Source organism: Rhea americana, unplaced genomic scaffold, assembly GCF_003343005.1.
Source record: "Rhea americana isolate MKP2758 unplaced genomic scaffold, rheAme1 scaffold_62, whole genome shotgun sequence".
NCBI classification, from domain to species: domain Eukaryota; kingdom Metazoa; phylum Chordata; class Aves; order Rheiformes; family Rheidae; genus Rhea; species Rhea americana.
The window spans coordinates 2,533,599-2,552,142 of record NW_028186779.1 but is presented as its reverse complement, the minus strand read 5'-3'; the positions used below and the strand labels follow the sequence as shown (position 1 = coordinate 2,552,142).

General features: G+C 40.6%; 2 protein-coding genes across 6 annotated transcripts in view; one reads left to right on the top strand and one right to left on the bottom strand.

Moving 5' to 3' along the window:
* The window catches only part of COA1 (cytochrome c oxidase assembly factor 1), a 222,686-nt gene that overhangs the window by 45,075 nt on the left and 159,067 nt on the right, over positions 1 to 18,544 (bottom strand). For 2 of the 4 annotated variants that reach the window (XM_085320239.1, XM_085320241.1), the window contains exon 1: positions 6,290 to 6,482. The exons of 1 other annotated variant lie outside the window; for it this stretch is intronic. The gene's annotated coding sequence lies outside the window, so the exon portion shown is untranslated. Of the gene's footprint in view, positions 1 to 6,289; positions 6,483 to 18,544 lie in introns of those variants that run through there. One more of the 4 variants, XM_085320238.1, reaches the window with a different exon arrangement.
* Positions 10,753 to 18,544, top strand: part of BLVRA (biliverdin reductase A) — a 30,631-nt gene continuing 22,839 nt past the window's right edge. Inside the window, exon 1 of one of the 2 annotated variants that reach the window (XM_085320216.1) lies at positions 10,753 to 10,912. The gene's annotated coding sequence lies outside the window, so the exon portion shown is untranslated. The remainder of the gene's footprint in view (positions 10,913 to 18,544) is intronic. The other variant, XM_085320215.1, reaches the window with a different exon arrangement.

The window sequence follows — 18,544 nt, the reverse complement described above, 5'->3', positions numbered from 1 at the left end:
CTGTGAGGCTTTAAGGAGAAAGGTGATAAAAGCAGCAGATGATGGGAGTCAGGAACTGAAACAGGGCACCTGAGAGCTTTCAGGGTCAAGAAGGGTCATTCTACAGTTGGAGTCTACAGACACTTTASGTAGGAGACTAAGTGTTTAAAAATGTGTTAGGATACAACAGTTTGATTTTTTTTTCAAAGAATTGAAGCATGTTAGTTGGTGTAAATGGGACTCTTGGTAAACTATTACTTGTCTTCTCCCAACTGATGTGTTCCAGCTTCTGTTGGGTATCTCTCAACTTACTCTGTACTGCATAAGGAATCTTAGAGGTACTATTTATTGTATTATTGTACGTACTTATATATATATATATATTATAATAATGTAATATGCATATGTATATGTATAATATATATTATTGTATATACTAATTTATTGTATATCATCTCTTAAGGGGGGCTTTCCAGCTATGTAGTGTGTAGAAATGCTGAACTGCAACGAACTAGCGCTTCTGCTAAAGTGGTATCATATCTGTGCTGTTCCCTAGATTGACTATAGTGATTTTAAAAAAAATCCCTGTTATTCACATGTACAGCAGCTTTCCCTCTTCCATTGTGCTAATATGCTGTACAAAGTACTGCAGGCTCTGAAGCAGACAGGCTTTTGGTTTTCTCTTGGTGCCTGCTTGGCTGTCCTCTAATATACATCTCTGGTAGAAGCCAGGGTAATGTTCTTGGATGCCAGGACTAAACTTAGACAGCCACAGTTCTCTGTTTTTTATATAACCGAGGGTTTTCTCTGGCTTCTTACAGGAACTCATACAGTAGCTGTAAGTGCTGACAGTTGCTGTCCAGTTCTAGTGGAATAAACACTCATTCATCTATTTAAAATTAGTAGTCAACATAGCTTGGCATATGACCTAAMCCATGTTGAAGCTATCAGAATCCAAAGGAAAAACAACAGTAAAGGGATATAGCAGAAATTTAATCCTAAAATTTTTGACTGCAGGTTAAATCCCTGATGTCCTAAGTCATGGGGGAACAGTATCATGATACTCTTTARACAGATACCCTGTGTCTTTTTGTGCTGAATATTCATTAATAATATACTTGCTGGAYCAGTAGTCCCATTAAGCATGGCAAATGTTTCTTTGCAGTCTCCCTTTTATTATGGCTGGGAATAATGATGGAGAGGCAGTAGAAAGGAGAAATGACCTTGTCAGCTGCTTGGCAAGGCTACTTTCAGGGAAGGCCTCTGAAGAGATGCTTACTGTATGTTTTGGAGCAATCTAATTTTGTGGAGAGGCCAACAGAAAATGAGATCATGTGGTATGTAAGTCAAAAAACCTTCCTTAGTGATGTCTGTGTTGAACTGAGAAGACTCAAAGGATTTTTTTAAGACAATACCCATTCCTAATTTTAAGGCTTCAGACAAAACYACTGTGTTGCTAAATAAGCTGTTCCATGACTTGTTCTCCTCACTGTGAAAACATGTACCTTATTCCTGAATTTTACCTGTCTCCAGTTCTGGTTTTCACCCCGATTCATGCTTTTTTCTGGCAGGCTAAAACTACTGAGCCCAGTACAAATCTCTAAAATACTATGTGGAGATCAATTGAACTGTCTCTAAACATGCCTTCTCAAGCCTCATAGGTCTTGTCTAGCACAAGAGTCCATTCCAGAGTCTATTCTTGCAGTTCTCTTTCTRATCATTCAACAAAGTTCTGAGCCTAGTTTTAATGCTAGCAGTGTCTTTCATCGTTCCCTCTTATGCCATGAGCAGGACATCAAACCCTGCTTTATTGCTAATTTGTCTCTCTGCTTATGTGCCCAGGACTGATATTCCTTCCACCTACAATCCGGTACAGGGAGATCTTGTTGAGCAATCTATTCACCCTGTATATACAAATATTTCTGTATTCCTGAGTGTTGTCTCCCACATTTGAAAGACCCTGTATACATTACTCCATCCTCAGATGTATGATTTTGTATGTTACGTTAAAATGAATGTTATTCAAATGTGTCCTTTTCAAGCAATCTAGATCTCAGTATAACCAACTAACCCYTGTTTACTCCCTCAATTTGTGTTTTTCTCCAACATTATACAAGAAATACTAGAGATTATTGCAGACCATTAAAAGCTGGAAAGCCCAAGAACTGATCTTTGGGACTCTTGTTAGACTTACTGGATCAAAATTCCCCAAGTGTGTTCCCATTTCCTACGGAACTCCCTTCTGAGATCCATTTCTAACTGAAAATTAGACTGATCTCTTTTATAATTATGACTGCTGTATCTACATCAGCAAATAGTGCAGATCTGTAAATCAAAGTATCTGATGCTGAAGGCTCTGTTCCCACTATGTAAGTTTTGGGAGGGTGTGGTTAGTTTGGACTAGCTCTTGCCTTGTCTTACAGACTCTAGCACCCACTTGGAGTTAGAAGGCATTTGGCATGCTCCTGAAGTGCAGCTTCTGGAGGTCCAGCTGAAAGAAYTTCAAGCTCAAGCCAAAGTGCAGTACCTGGAGATGATACGCTTCAAAAGCACACTCTTGGCTCTAACTCATCTAACATCAAAGTGAGCAACTACATTAGTACTGGAATATAGACCAACACCTGTCAGACTGGGAAATTACTGCTGGCATTAATGAAGTTAATCTGCATCTGGAGTGCAGCACACATGGATGTGGAAGATCTCTATCTCTTTGTTATTTAGTAAYAGGAGAAGCTTATAAAACCATTCTTCAAAGCAGATGCAGCTACACTTATGAAAAAGGAAAACACTTCCTGTTCACATGTCTCCAGTTTGATCTATGAGGGGTCTAATAAAATGATGGCAGAATCCACTTGTAGGCAAAGGATGACTAGTCTTACTGTCTTTATTGTAGTGCTTAAATTAATGGCAGGAACAACTTTATTTTTTTTGTTCCCCCTCCCCCTGCACCCAGTCTGCTACATACTGAAGTTATGCAGAATAATCTGAAACCATTCTGTAAGAGACAGTGCCAGAAACAGGGACTATTTAGTGTTTTCTTGTGGTATGCTGTACAATCATTTAATGTAAATATGTAATAGCAAGAGGAACTAATTACCCTACCCTGTGGGAGAGGGGATTTAAATACAACAAACTACTGCTGTGCAGTTYTTAAAATTCTAACCCCCCACCCCATCACATTGAAGTATTTTATCACATAACCAAAGACAYTAACACCAGAATGCATGCCTGAAGCACTTATAAAAGCCAATGTCAGTTTAAGTAGCCAGTGACACTTTTCAAGCTGCTCACAGTGGAGAAAGACTAAGATGCAACACTGAATTTACACAGTGCAACCATGTTTGTAAAGTTTCAATTTCTTGCATATCAGATGGCTCTTCTGAAGTATGCTCTCAATTTGTTTCTATTCCTTCTGATATACTGAACAGGAAAAATAAGCCTGCATCTTCAAGAAGTTACCTCCCACACTAGCTTTATGGTCATGTAACTGCTACTTACAGAAACTGAGAAACAATACAGCCTTTTTCTGCAACTTCCTCAGCTATGCAAAATCACACTCCAAGTTCTCGACCTAGTAACTAACAGTTCTATGGTCAAAAAGAAAAATCTGTTTTTTTTCTTTTCCATTGAATATGCAAGCATTTCAAGATCAAGTGTTCATGCACATCCATTGCTGACTTCTGCTTCTGTGGCACTTCAGTACAGTCAAGACTCAGACAAGCGGTGAGGTCTCTGCACAAAACTACGCTAGAGCTGGTGTAGCCTTCAAACCTGTATCTTGAGATCAGTCATAATTCTCGGAACAACCACAAGTAGATTTCCTGTCACATAAGCCTCAGAACCTCTCAAATGCATATCCTGCAGACTTCCTTAGGTAAGTTATTCTGGGTCAAATCAGAGAAACTGTTGTGAAATAAGCATGCCTGAGTGCAGCTTTGGTGTTTATTAGGTAAGTCRCATTCATCTGTGTTGACTAGTCTGTAGCTGATAATAAACTAAAGGTCAAGTGCTGTAATGGCCATGTTATTGGAGAAGACATGTATGCCTGTCCTTTTGGGCGGGCAGTAACACTTAGTTGYAATACGTTAAGTCTAATGAAAAGCCTCAGCATCAATTCTTCCTGCTACTTTGTCTTATGTCAGGGTCAGATCTGCAATGCCAAGGATGTATTTTACTGTTTTTGCTACTCTGGCATTGAGGCAAAATCCAGAAACTTAYATTAAAAAAGTGGCCAAGAAAAGTACATTTCTGCACCCATGCAGAGCCTCTGAATTCTAGGGAATAAGCAGCTTTGAAGTAAAATATGTGCAGCAATAATCCATGCACACTTCATTAATTACTGAACTGTAACAGTAAAGTGCTACTTAGAAAAAGCTGTATGATAGCAATGAAGGGTTGGGTTTTATTTTTCTTCTAATCACAAAAGCTCCTTATCTTCATTCTCCATGTTTTCCCATTCAATTTACAGAGAGACCATATTAAGGTTCATCTAACAAAGAAATGACACTTTATTAAGATTAACCTCTTCACCCCTCTCTTGATGAGAATCCTTTCTTCCTTAGGGAAAATAAATGTAATAAATCATTATGTTATCTTAAATTAGCATAGTAACCACTATTAAGATGCTGAAATATCCAAAATCAGCCAAATTGCAGTGAACACAGCATTAAAAAGTGCAGAGAAGAGTTCAGAAGTAGAGGATCAGCAATTCCTTTTAAGCCTTAACTAAGAAAAAAAATGACCCTTACAGAGAAGGCTGCCAAAAATACAGTATTTCATCATCTCTCCATCAACATACCTGCATCTGACTCTTCTGCATGAAAAACTTTACGAAAAACTTTAACATGGGCTACTGCATGATATGAAACCTCAGTTTACTGCTCCAAATTTTAGAGTCAAAGCATAGAATCAAACTGCTCAGAGGCATTTTAATGTGGCTTTAATACCTATGTATGGCTTTAAGTTTCTACTGAAAGAGATGCTTTTGCTCCTTCTCCCTCCCTCCTGTTGGATTGCGTAGCTGCAGGGTATGTCATGCTTGCAAACTGTGATGCAGTGGAAAATCAACTCAAAGAAAAACCCCAAGACAAAAAAAAGGGGGGAGGGCAAGAAATAAAAAGAAGTCAGTGGATCCCTGAATCTGATGGGAGCCCTGCAGCAGCTGGGGCAGTGGAACAGGGCCATCTTGCTGTGACAATCTGCTATTACTCCAACCTTTGAAGCTGGCCTGAGGGGGGAGACTCATGTTTATGTTTCAATAGTTTATCAAAAACTGGCAATCTGGCCCACTCTTATACCCCTCACTACACGCTTGCTTATGGTGTTTTAAGAGTTCACATGAATCAGCAGAAAGTAATTGGTATGGGTTAAAAGCAGCTGGGCTGGGAGACAGGAGGAGTTTGCTGGGTTAGTTTCAACTCGGATCAGGTCTCCTGCCTAGTTCATTGAGAAGAAATGAATGCTGTACACTCAACCCTGCAGAGGCATCTATATAAAATATTAAAGGCCTTAAAAATGATAAAATGCACATAAAAAGCTCCATGCCTTTTTTCACTTCCCTGCGGGTCAGGTACGGTGGGTGCCCCCTGCAGCTCTGTCCCCCTCTGCATGCTGGGGCCCAAGTGACTGCTCAAACCTGCCAGCACAGCCCCTGGGCAGCATGGCCCTTGGAAATGAGACTCAAATATATAAGCGGGTGAAACCAGCCATAGAGRAAACCAACCCCTGGAGTTTTATAATTACTCAAGCATTTTAGGTTTATCAGGTTTTGTTTACAGCCTACTGGATGAATCTGCCTAGTGTCCCGTTTCTAAGAACGGTTATGAAGTTATTTAAATTGCCATTAAATTTGTTCTGGTAGTTGTGCTGTGMGATGATGCATGTTTAATTACTGCACTGCCTCACCCTCTTACTTGGTCAAGCCCGCTCGCTCMGCRGGCACATGGRCACCTGGTCCTACAGCTGTTCCGCACCTAGGTTATCTCACTGACATCTGCACTGCTATGGCTTTTTTTTTTCATTWTTTTTTTAAAAACATGCCCGCGGCTCCTTTTATTTAATGCTGCTTTTACAGATGTCGGATCGCCCCCGCTTCACCCCCTGCGCCACCGGCCCGGCAGCCGCCATTTTGCGCGGGGCCAAGAGCGCGGGGGGGAGGGGTGCGGCCTGGGGTCCCGCCCGGGTGCGCCCCGCCGCGCCGCCGGGGGGCGGGGGGGGTGTGGGGGACGGAGCCCCGCCCTAACGGCCGTAACCGCCCTAACGGCTGTAACTGCCCTCCCCGCGCCCAGCCCGCGCTGCCCCCTGCACTCACGGCGCGGCGGTCGGCGGAAGGGCTCACGCGTGGGCCGTGGGGGCCGCCATTGCCGCGGCCTGCGACGCCGCCGGGCAGCGGCAGGGGGCGGTGCAGGCCGSCTGCCGGGAAGGTGGCTGCGGCTGGCCTGCCGGCTTTGGATCCTTCCGTGTCCCCTTCAAGGGGGTATTTTCCTTAGGATCACGCTCCTTGAAGGCTGGGGTCGGGGGGGTTCCTCGATCCGGGMTTTTCCCATTTGTCGCAGTCGGGGGAGGGCAGCCCGCAGCTATGGCCTTGGCAATGAAATTAGGAGGGGGGCTGTGGCTTGAGTGGGCTGCTTGCCCTCTCTGGGAGGTGATCTGCAGAAAAACGGATCTTCRTGCCTGTGAATATCTGGTTAAAGCACTATGTATTTAAGTTTGTTTATTTTTCTCAGGTGCCTTGTGCTCTCCAGGGGCAGCAGGGTGTAATACTTGCTGGCAAACAGAGTTAACAGCAGAGTCTTGCAAGGCTGTGTAGAGAGAGCTGCAGTTTTCAGCCAACTTTAKTGACAATAGTGCAGGACTCCATGTATTCAGAGTCCTGTCTGTTCAGAAACATTAATCCAAAACACAAACTTCCGACCTTGTTTTGGAAGTCATTCTCTTCGGTGCTACCTATTTTTCCAGGGCAAGCCCCAGATCAAAGAATAGTAAAGCCACCCATAAAACAGTTTCTGTAAGCATCTTTTCAACAACAAAGACTTCTGGATCCTACCTGGGGAACTGATTCCACAGTTACACATGTTTAATTACCGCTCGCTTCTGCCTAGCTTTTCACTCTAGATTTATCCCTCATCATTGTACCGCATAACCTGGTGTCGTTCTTGGAGTTYATTTAGTAGATTTTCTAGGAAAGTAATGAAAATCAGCATTTAGGCTTTAACATTCGCGAAAGTCTATGTGAACAATACTAGATTACGAGATCCTGAGTATCAACTCACAGTAGCCTTGATTCATCTGAAATTAAATGATGGCTGTCTCATTTTCAGAGGGTGTTCTGCTGCTGTTTCTTACTACATCATACATCCTTTGATATTTATTTTATGAGCTTCCTGGCTGAGCGAAGTTAATTTAAACATTTCTCAGTGCTTTTTGCAAAGCCAGTTTGTTTACTTATCCAAGTAGTTACAAACTTATTTACACTTTTGACTTACGATTGTAACTTCTGTTTCTGTCACTGCGTTATACTAGAATACTGTCTGCTTATAGAGTTCTCCCAAATACAACCRTTTTCTCCCTTGAAGAGTTTCCAGTGGTTGCTAATGAAGTTCTGTCACCAGAGGGATTATGTTACTTTGCTTTGCTGTGTTGTTACTAACAAAATCGAAAAGCGGGAGATTGCTAGGTTATAGTTGAAATTAGTTAATACATCTGCTTCTAGCTAGGACTTGTAATGCTGGTGGTACTAGGGAAGGTGAGAGTAGGGAGAAACAAGGCATGAAAAGACAACCAGTAAAACCGGACAAAAAGATGTGAAGATATGGCAAAAAATAGACAAGGAGAAATACAGCACAGCTAGAAGGAACTGGAGGCAGCTAATTCTAATGGGAGCTATTCCTATGCTTAGGCAGATAAGCCCTTAAGATGCTGTTTTGTATATAAAAATACAAATTATATGGGTTTTTAACTTCTTTCCATCCTCCTCCCTCGCTACTAACATCTTTTCTTTGTGGGGACCAGCCACCTTTATCTTTGGAAGTGGTCTAACTCTCATATATCTAACTAGTCTCTCTGAAAAATGTTTTTCAACTTGTATTTCACTGGAAATCTGTTTTATGTTTCAGACCTGAAGAAGGATTTTGTGCCAAAAGCTTGTCTACAGTTCCCAACTATGCCTAAGTATGCCTAACTACCCCTGCAAGCCTTATCCATGTTATTTAGCAATGCTGAAAGCTCTTCAGCATCCATCCAATTCTGCTAAGTTTTACTGGTATTGAAAGCTACTCATTATTTATAGTTACTCGCGATGTTATTTCCGTATGGAAAGAAGGAGAGACTCTTTAAGGCATCTATGTATCAGCAGAACTACATCCATGCTGGGAGCTGTGTTCTGCTGCTTCCAAGGTCTATGTTTCCCTCTCACCACTGCCACCACGCTGGGGATCTCCTGCTCTGCTGGCTGCTCRCCATGTGGCCATGAATGCCTGCTCCAGCATCTATTTCTCATTCCACCTCTTTGAAGGAACAGCTCCTCTTAATCTTGCCCAAGTCTGCATGCAATTAAGTGTTTGATTTGTTACTTAGCCATCTGAGTAAATAAATCTATGGCAAAGAGCAAGCTGGAGGTTGTATACCGGGGATCAGASAGAAAGTTGTAATACCAAAAAGTGTAGTTAGCTGATTAGTTTAACCTAACCTAAATCTACAGTGCACTTGTACAGGGAGGAGGCAGTACCACCCTCCTGTTTCATAGAATGGGTTTAGCTGTGTGTTGCCACTCCCACTCTTGTTTTGGGAGCTGATCAGTCTGGAAAGTATCGTAGAGTATAATAGAATTGGTAGGGTTGGAAGGGACCTCTGGAGATCATCTAGTCCAACTCTCAAGCGAGTGGCCCRTACAGGGATTGAACCCACAACCTTGGCATTATGAGCACCACACTCTAAACAACTGAGCTAAACCTAACCCTGAGGGATTGTTTTGTTTTGTTTTTTTTTTCTCTTAAGTTAATTATGAGATCAAACAGGTCCATGATCTTGTTGAACACGTTTCTATACAAGTTCTAGCACTGTTGCTGAATCCAAAGACTTGGAGCTACAGCTGCTTCTAAATCAATCCCATATGCATTATTTCATACATTATGCTATTCATTATGCTTTCCTATCATGTGCTAATTGATTCATTCCTTTATGGTAAAATACAGGCATGTGCTAGTGATTAGCAGTCCCATATGTTGAACTCATATATCTTTAAATGCTGTATCTCCTGGTCTGCAAACCTTTCTTTATGTAGTACCATGCATATATGTTACAGGCCTTCATTCTTTCTTTGCTGCACTTTAAGCTTCCTACTTGTTAATCTAGTATGTAATTCCTTAGTCATACCCCGAAGCGCCTTGTTACTGCAGTTGTGCAAACTACTGTAATAAGAGCTGCTGTTCTGTGCTTTAGCTATGGTGCTGTTAAGTGAGAGGAGGAGGAGWGAATTTTGAAACGTAACATATTTGAAACAACAGGGTAGTAGTATCAGTATAAAAGCTGTGTTCATAGTAAGCCATGTAAGACCATGGAAKTTTTGCCTGAGTTAAAACTGTGTATCTGTCTCAGAAAACATGGCCCCAGAAGAGCAAATGTACCTAGGAGACTGAGTTTCTGAGTACTTGCTGGTGAAGAAATTAGCTTGTCAGAAGAAATGAATGGGAAAAGATGAAAAGAAAGATGTCTTACATATTCTTGTGATCCCATCCTGCAGAATTTCAGAATAAAGAGTTTAAGGAATCTAGAGGTACATTGATTTTTTTTAAGCCTTATAGGAGGAAAACAGATTACTATATATGCCATTACTRTTTACACAGTGAGCCCCAAGAGTTGCCAGAAATGCATTGAATTGAACACGCTCATGTGCAAAAAAAAATACTGCTACTGATTTCTCAAGTTATTTCTATGTTACATCTGAGATGAATGAGTACAGTATTTGATCCTGCATACCTGTGCTCCTAATGTGATACAGTTTGAGATGCTAAAATAGCCTACAAATGCCCAGCATCAGCACAGCATAGAATGCTCTATGAAATTCAGACTGTCCTCACTGCATACACTGTTCATCACAGGAACTACCAACTGCAGGGAAAATAGCCCCACCCTTCCAGGATTTTATCTTCCCAACCCTGAATGAACCTGCTGAAAGCACTGCTGCATATAGATAAGATGAACATGCAAAAAGCTAGTAAAGAGGCTGTAAGATCTTATTAAAAAAAAAAAAAAAAGTGGCTCTCAGAGGAAAAGCTAAGACTTAAACACAGCATGGTGTTATGGGCCAGGAAGCAATTTCTGTGGAAATGGTGAGAAGTAGTCTTGAGTAAGAGCTTGCATAATCTGGACTGAGCTGTCCCAACAGCTGCTTCCTGCACGCAACTTGCCATGGAAAACCCAGACTGTTTGCTTTCCTGCAGGGGAGGCTACCCCARGTCTCGTGCTGCTGAGCAAGGACTCGGCCTGCAGCAGAGCCTACAGATGCAGCCGGATGGGTGGGTAGAAGGCTGACGTACCAGCCTCTGCAGCCTGGTGCACAGCTGGGCTCCTCTGGGGAATGCCTGGCTGGGAGAGCACTGCTACAGAGGGTTAATCTGGTCCTTGCCCCAGTCACCCGGGGGTGCCGCCCCTTGCTAGCCAGGTGTGGCTTTCTCCGTGTTTCTAGGTGAGGTGAAATCTCCCAGCCTCGGTGCCTGTACCAGCCTTCCTGCTGCTATGGCTGCTCCTGGCTATAGCCCGCCCCTATAGTGTCCTTATTGGATTCCTGGCCAAGGGGGTGTTGCTGCACTGATAGCAGCAGTAGCAGCAGGGAGAGCAGCACATTGATAYGCTGCAGCTGCTGAGTGTTGTATAAGGAGCTGCAAGGAGTGGATGAGAATTAAACAGGATCACGTTTCTCCTGTGAACTGAAGAGGTTAGTGACTATTACTTAATCCCTGCTAACAGTAATTAGGATTTGGAAGCAGCACTTTAGTCTTCTGACTACCTCCTCGCCAAGATTGCTTGCCACCAGTGTCCTTCTTCCTCCCCCAGCCCCCCCCCTCACTTTTGTGAAGCGATGGGGGAGTCTAGCAAGTCTTGGTGTTTGTGTTATCCTAGCTGCTCCAAGGACAGAGACAACAACCAAAGTAGAGGCAACAGGCCAGAACTCAAGGGGGGGGGGGGGGAACAGGGGAAAAAAAAGACAAATAGAAAACCCCTGTGTTTGGAAACATGTCCAAAGTGCTTTGTGTTGAAGTGAAGTGTTAGCTTGTAAATGATATGGAAGTAACCAGGCAGTATCAGGGGGTGGCCAGAGCACTACATGATGAGATAGTGAGAGTTCATTCAAAACCTTTTATACAAAGTGTCTCTTGGACCTGCAGCTCTTCCTGCAAATCCTGTTAAAATTCATGGTTGCTGTGGATATTTGACATCCATCTGAAAAAAATAGACTACTAGCCTTGCTGTACCTCAGTTTACCCATGTGCCAAGTGTAAATGATAGTATTTTCCTATTGTAAAGGAATGTGGTGGGGCTTGTGAGATACTGAAATATTCCCCATGACCCGTGGTGGGAGATAGGTGATTCTCATGTTCTCAGATATTGTGTAGAATCCATGTGTAAAATACATTGACACTGACATTAATATTTCTTTATGCTGTATTTACAGCTACCACTTACTTCTAACTATCTCAGAAAATATGTATCATGGCTCAGTGGTTGTTTCCAGTCTACACACAGTGAAAGATAGGCTCAGCCTTTATGTAACTTTCCTGGCGTCCTGCTGTACTTCTGTGTTGGAGGTTGTTCAAAAAAACAAGCTAGTTACTGTTAATTAGGGCAGCAGCTTATTGAACTGGTTTTAGGCAAAATAACTTTTATCAGGTACTGGGGGGGGCAGTAGAAGATGATAATGCAGTGCATCAGCAGACTTCTTGCACTGGTTTGCCAAATTATTTTTCCTCAAACAAAGATAATCATTCAGCTGTTGGTCCTCTAATCACAGATGCTAGCACAGAATGACACAACGCCAAAAATTGATAACATAGTGTATAAGCATCTTTCTGTGGTCTATGTCAATATATGAGAAAATACAGCAATCTGTTTCAATAATATGAATCCATTGTAAAGTTTTAATTTTCACAAAGTACAGAGCAATAGATAAATTTTTAAACTTATATTCAGAGAAGTAGTGAGTGACCAGCGTAGTTAATGAAGTTTCTGGCTTGGAATAAAATATTATTCACAAATTTTGTACTAAGAACTAGTAGTATTTTCTAAACAAATACTCATTTTAGTTCACCAACTTACCTAATTTATTTTTATCATCTCACTAGTCTTGTAAATTGTATCATTTTCATCATTAAACTTCCCTTTTAAATAACAAAAAGACTTCAATTCAGATTTGTTAACTAAACAAATACTTATTAAACATTTGTTCACTAAAATTATAAGTGAACAGCAAATATCAGAAAGCCTTAAATAAAGCCTTACTAAAACTATTGTTACAGGCAGTACATGTTACTTAGACATTCAGTAATGGGTATTAAAATATTAATGATTAATATCATTCTTACTATTAGATCGGAGAACTTCCCTCCTGCTTGAGGGCTGATGTATTCTGGACCTTGTCCTGTTAATTTTCATGTCCACATGGTCAACCGATTTATTTCTAAAACTAATCTCGTAATTTCTTTAGAAAGTCATTTGGATTGCTGTTTGGAAGCAAATGGGAGTTTAAGTCAGTGAAGTGTGGCACGTGTTACCCTTAAAGAAAGGGCAATACTTACTTTGTGCGGCTAAAGTAGAGAATCTTTCTTCTTAGCTTCGAACTTATTTTTAGTTAGTGAAGAATGTCTGCAGTATCCACTAACTTCAGAAAGCAAGCTCATCATGTGAGAATGTGATGAGCAACAGGCCAACTTGATCTTTGCACCTTTTCACAGCTGAACATGAACCATCCTTGTTGAAACAAGTAAAGATAAATGAACAGACCAATTTCTGAATTAAAACTGGAATTGCTTCCTATCTTTCATTTGGATGTCAGAATTTCAGTAAAATGTAGGAATGAAAAGCACATTGATATTTTCCCTTTAAAATAAGTAAATATTTTCCTTCAGTCACAATGTAGTCCATTAGATTATTATTTGTGCTTCTGTCCTTGACCAGGTAAATAACAGTCAAGTAATAGGAGATGGAAACAAACCATTGGTGGAAATCAGTGGAGAAACAGGATGGACTGTGATATGTGTCTGCAGTGGGACAGTAACTCCCCAGGCAAGGGGTTCCTTCAGCACAGTAATACAGCAACATTGACATACATGGGACCAGTAATGACTCTTCCAATACAGTTTTCATGAAGTGCATCTTTCTGAAGCTTTCAGTTAATGGCCAGTGGAGTAACAGGTGTTCCTCAACCAAGTACAGTACAAGCATAATGTGAGGACTCACCTGACAGAGGAGATTAAGAGTAGTATCAGATTCTTCAGTCCTGCTTATGTGCCCATGTTGGCCTTAAATTACTTCACTGATAGGAGAAGGAATGGGGTTTAGGGAAGAAGAGCAAACTTGAAAGCCAAGGCACTTAGCAGCTTGATGCCATGGTAAAAATATTGAGTATATACATGTACAGTTGTAATTTAGGAGATCAGAGGTTACTGAGGGCCTCTCTCTCTCCTATAGAGCTGGCCTTTAACCATGAAAAGTGTTCTCATGCACCCAGGATTGGACTGTTGGGCTTGCATCTTGAAACTTTATAAAATTACTGTAATAGTGATAAATATATAAATATGGTTGGCCCTTTTCCTCTCAACTAAGCAAGAAGAGGTTTGGCTCTTTGTTTACTGAGCTTAAACATTCCCTACAAACATTTGCCATCCAGACAGAGATCTACTGTGCTAGTTAGAAATAATGGCAGAAAACACCTGACTGGGAAAGATAATGAAACGGAATTACTAATCCTGTTATTTCAAATGGATGGAATCCACCATGTAAAAATAGAATTGAACTTTATTTAACATCTTGAGTTCAATTGTTAGCATAACAGAAGTGTTTTTTTTTTTATTTTTCCTTTTTTCCTTTTTTTTTCCTCAGTACAGTATTATAAGCCAGTTAGAAAGATCTTGGGTTGGGCATCTAGATTTCCTGTTATATTAGTGTGACTATGCTAAACACTAAATTAAAGGCTACATTGCATTTGCTTATAAAGAAAGCTGTTCTCATGGCTCAAGTGATGTTGTTATGTTTATTAGCTCTCCCTTTTAAAATGTGTAGGCAGAAAATGTGAGATCTTTATTGTCATGTCGCTTTGTTCTGTGAATAAGAGCAAATGAAAGCTGTAAGAAAGAATATGGATTTAGTAAATAATCATATAATCCCTAAAAAAGAGAGAGAAGTAGTATAGGGTATGTGGGGAAAAGTTTTGACTGTAGTCATTCAGGTTGAAATACCTTGGATATTTTTTAGCTATGCTAAAAACTGTAAAGAACTGCAGACCTGTCTGTTGCTAGAGCAAGCAGCCCTTAGTTAGCATTTACTGTTTTTTGCAGACTGCAAAGCAGATTAGCAACAGAAGATTGGTTAGCCTATTATTTAGTGGTGAATTTAGATGCTGCAGTGGCTTGCTCAAACTTGTCTATGGAGTAATTTGTTAATTTTTCTCAGGCATATCCACAATGTGTTCTGCTGGAAGTACAAGCAACGTGTCTGTATAAATGTATGTCTGTGCTTAGTCCTAATGACAGATATAAATATATATAGAGGACTGAGATTTTGTCCTCATTAAATCACCTAAAAAAATCAGATAGAGAAGGCAAAATAACTCCTAACCTCTGTCTTCTTCTAAAACTATGATTCTCCTGTGGCAAAAATCTGTGAGAAGCTTGCAGAAAAGGATAAAGGTAAATTCTGTACTGGTGACATTTCACTGCCTGTTAAGTGGTGAGGCTGTAAACAAGAGTGGTACAATCACGGCATGGGAAGGGACCGTAGACTTTGTCTGCTTTTATTGCTTCCAGTTTAACACAGAGTAGACTTGATTTTTTGTAAGTGTTGAATATTGATTATTTGAATTTGCAGTTTGACTCTTCTGGAGTGTAGTACCTGCTAGAATGAGACCTGAAATGCCTTACGTTCATCATCCAGAACTCAGGATAACCAGTATCAATGGCTATTGAAAATATTTTGAAACAGGCTACTCATTTGGAATTTGTAAACCTTCTTAAATGGCAACAGCTAAGCAAAACTTTGATTTGAAAATTTATCTTACCTTTTTTACTTGCACAGTATAGCTATCCTTGCATTCATCCCACTATTTACAAAGATAAGACACATCGTCCATTCTTATATGCCTGGCATTTGTAGTGGACCTTTAGACTGAGGGCTGCTGAATAAATATTTTTGAAATAAACAGGTGAATTGTTGACTCTGATTACTGTTTAAAAATAACAGTATTCTGGCAGCTATTTCCAACACAGTCCTTCCTGGATGGGTCCTGGTGGCAACCAGCTTGATCTAATAATATTTGAAATATTCACAAAATGAAAACACAGCAGAAGAAACATAAAAATATCAGACTGCAGCTGATCCTCTGTTGTTTCAGAGAGAGAGGAAAGATTCTCACGTTCCTCCTACTTTACTTAGCTCTGAGCAGGGAAGGTGGTAACATAATTCTCGCTGCTTTGAAGCCAGCGCTTCTATTACACTCCACCAGAAAGGACACTGCTTTCTGGTGTGCACGTATACTCATGAGGGCAGAGATGGAGAGCAAAGTCTTACTCCCTGCTAGCTACAAAGGAGGGCTAATTTTGCAGGGAAACGCACGATGAACTTTTTTGTTTGAATGGATTGTCAGCAGTTGTCTTCTCTTCGAATATTCAAGTTGAGAGAGCACTTTTCACAACTACTGCTGGTCCACTGCAGCTTACTACTGTCCCCGTGTGCTGGCTGGCACCTTCCCAGCCTCAAATGGCACATCATATTGGAAACAAAATAGTCTTCTATTTAGAAAGTGGAAGGTGTAGTCCTGCTAGATCTTGTTGAGTTATCAGCTCCTAAGGAAGCATGAGGGTGCTGATAATCTGGAAGACAACCATTAGTTTTCTGTTGTTTCAGCCTCTACTAGATGAGGCTTCAGCTCTTCTATTTTTGTCTTTGAGATCTCAGAGATCTCATACTACTATGCTGACAGAGATGACCTTTTTCATTAAGAGGCTCATAATGAGGAAGGAGAATAAAAAGATGTTCAAAGTACATTCTTTGCACTGTGCTCATAATTATTTTTAATTTCCAACTCCTGCATGACCTTATTTTTATCCGTATGTTTGTGTGGAATGAACTTCTTTTCTACTTCAGACTGTGGAATTAAAATCCATATGGTCAGGAGGGAAAACTGTCTGGCCTTAAAGCAAGCGTACTAAAATGGCTTGTGAGCCATAAGTCTGGCTCACAAGCCAATGTTTAGCCACACTGTCATGCCCTTTCCCCAACTCCGTCTAATCCTAACCAAAGCAAATGGATCTGAACGGGCTGTGCTCACAGATCAAACAGTTGTTGGTTACATACTCTGAACTGCTGAGGCTCCATTGCCTTCATTGTGTACAGCAGTCTGACCATGGGAGGGCAGAACAAAGATTCATTGTCTGATACTGAAAGCAGAAATCTATGAAACAGCAATGACTTACAAATACTCATGTGTAGTGTTTGTGTTTATGGTACAAAAGTAGGGTGTCTTGCATTTTCCATTTCTGTTGGCTGAATAAATAAGAAAAATGATTTGTCTGAAACTCATTTTATGGAGAGGCCCCAGTGACAACTGGTCTAATGCATGAAATGGGAGTGATTTAAATAACAGAAATTATTCTGAGAGTTTCTCACACAGAACCTCAAAACACTTTGTTAAGTTACACGAGCATAAGTTCATGAGAAAAGAAGGGTTTTAGTTTGGGATTTTAAAAAGCAGCAACACTGACTATACTAAAGAGCATGGTTTTCTTTACGTGTTAAGATGTCTTTTCTGTTCCCATTGGTAGCACAGGATGGTGGTGGTCCAATACAGTCATTTCCTTTTGTCCGAACTTAGTGTCCTCTTTGGCCACTTAAAGGAATGGTGTAGTTAAGAAAATTACCTTTTAGAAGAGAATGTAGTTCTTCTGTTATAAGAGTAACTGATAAATCACTTCACCAAAATATTGCTGAAAAAACGAAATAGATATACTCTGGTAAAATCTGGATAAGACAATTGGTGTTACATTTCAGAGGGGAGTATTGACTATTGGAAATCCTTTACTTTCACAGTCTTTATATATATATATGTATATATATCTTTTACATGTTACATTTTCCTCTCGCAGTGATCTGAGTATTGTCTGTTCCTGAATCTCTGGAGTAGCTGTTTTAGTTATTGCAAAGTTGGGCAGTTGTGCTATCCCGTCAAAGGCAGGATATTATCCAGTTGTTCTGTCACAGTTGTCATTATACTAAAATAGTGGCTCACACTTTGTGGGTTCACTTGACAGAGAAGATTAAGAGTAGTATCAAGTTCTTCAGTCCTGCTTATGTGCCCATCCATGCTGGCCTTGAATAGGTTGTGTATCTAAAATACTCCTTTGTGCAGGTAGTCAGCTTCACTGAAACCTTCATGCTCCACATCTTTGAAGACAGGCCAGATAGTGAAAAGTAATGTTTGAGCATATTCAATAATTGTAGGCTTTTTACAGAGGTTTTTGAGGGGGTCAGGGACTTTGTAGGTGCTGCTAGCACTACAAAGCCTGCTGCAAAGGCTAATACAGCTCCCTGTGCAAGGAGATTTAACAAAGTATCTAGAACCTAGGCTACCCTAGTAATCTGGCAAAAAAAGCTTCTACACACTGTTTTGTTTAGAGTACAGAAAGAGACCTGTATTTTGGAAAAGAAAAAAAAAACAGTAGCATGAACAGATGGCATAACGTTAAAAGCATAATGTTTTAGTAATTCTTACCCATGTTGTAGGAGGCAGCAATCAGAGTGCTAATGTTATGCATAAGACATGCTTACCTGTTCTGTGAGCTACAATATATATTCATCTTTATTTAGACATGTTATTAATATTAGTACTTGATAGAGTGGCTTGTACCAGGTAGGAGCATCTGTTTACTTGCTGTGGGCCACAATTTGAGGGCTGTTGATTAGATTTCTTTTGGCAGGTTTCTGTAGCAATAAATTTAATGATGGTGGAGCTGTAAAGAGGCAGAGAGTTGTAAATTGGAGCCACTTTGTAGGTCATTCTTTTGTTAGCTCTTTTTTTATAACAGTTTCAAGCTCTGTGTTGGGACGTTCAAATTTGAAGATTCAGGTTTAGGCCTACTCAGAGCTGTCTGACTGCACATGCAGATCAAAACTGCTGGGTAATCTAGCCAGCTGGTTGGCATATAAACCTGCCTCTCTGCCTGTAGAAATCTTCATGTTTAGTGGGGGACACCTTGCAAGGGGAGATGTGGAATTTGTTTTTGAGATGCGTCTTGTTATGCGCAAAGCATCATTCTTTCAAAAAAAATTTGAGATATAAGGTGCAATTGAAGTACTATGG